The sequence below is a fragment of the Physeter macrocephalus genome, unplaced genomic scaffold (genome assembly GCF_002837175.3).
Source record: "Physeter macrocephalus isolate SW-GA unplaced genomic scaffold, ASM283717v5 random_2867, whole genome shotgun sequence".
NCBI lineage: Eukaryota > Metazoa > Chordata > Mammalia > Artiodactyla > Physeteridae > Physeter > Physeter macrocephalus.
The window spans coordinates 1-1,083 of NW_021148153.1; the positions used below are offsets into that span (position 1 = coordinate 1).

Here is a 1,083-nt window from a genome sequence, read left to right on the forward strand (position 1 = left end):
TTTCTTCTGATTCTATAAGCTACACATGATCACTGAAGAAAATAGAAAATGTATAAAGGAGCAGACTAAAAAGTCACCCACAAAACCCACCACCCTGAAGCAACGAACATTTTGGCATACATCCTTCCAGTTTTTTTGCTACTTTTAAAAATGATGTTATATATGTAATTCAGTATCTTTTGTGCTTTAAAAATTTTTTTGTTGAGGTTTGTTTTTGCTTAATACTATAAAATGACATAGCAACCATTTTCTGATGTCATTAAAAACTCTTTTGGGAATTCAGGGTTTTTTTTTTAGCACAAGCCACCCATTCTCCTTGCTTGGCCCTGCAGTAAACCTTTATCTGCTCAAAAACAAAGCAAAACACTCTTTTGTTAGCAGTATTTTCCCTTTCAGCATTTCAACTGATCCTCACGATCGTGGGCACCATTGCTGGCATCCTCATTCTTAGCATGGTGATTGCATTGATCTTCTCAGTGAGGTACGGGATGAAGTGTCCCTTTCCTGGGACACAGTGCCACCGGCATTACACTCTGGTTTCCAAACACGCCCAGCCTTTCCTGGGCAAGAGAAGAAAAATAAGGCGAGGCCTCTCTAATACCGTTGCCCTTTTTGTCTTACCTGAATTTTCTTCTGATTCTATAAGCTACACATGATCACTGAAGAAAATAGAAAATGTGTAAAGGAGCAGACTAAAAAGTCACCCACAAAACCCACCACCCTGAAGCAACCAACATTTTGGCATACATCCTTCCAGGTTTTTTGCTACTTTAAAAAATGATGTTATATATGTAATTTAGTATCTTTTGTGCTTTAAAAAATTTTTTGTTGAGGTTTGTTTTTGCTTAATACTATAAAGTGACATAGCAACCATTTTCTGATGTCATTAAAAACTCTTTTGGGAATTCAGGGTTTTTTTTTTAGCACAAGCCACCCATTCTCCTTGCTTGGCCCTGCAGTAAACCTTTATCTGCTCAAAAACAAAACAAAACACTCTTTTGTTAGCAGTATTTAACTCCATTGATGTTGCCAAATATAATTTTCATTAAGTCACTCCCTTGCCCAGGACCTCGCTGCAAATAG

General features: G+C 37.2%; 1 long non-coding RNA gene across 1 annotated transcript in view; it reads left to right on the forward strand.

Annotated features, from left to right (window-relative positions):
• The first annotated feature begins 396 nt into the window (after positions 1–396).
• The window catches only part of LOC112063062 (uncharacterized), a 5,462-nt gene continuing 4,775 nt past the window's right edge, over positions 397–1,083 (forward strand). The window contains exon 1 of the long non-coding RNA XR_002890909.3: positions 397–481. This is a non-coding gene — a long non-coding RNA (uncharacterized lncRNA). The remainder of the gene's footprint in view (positions 482–1,083) is intronic.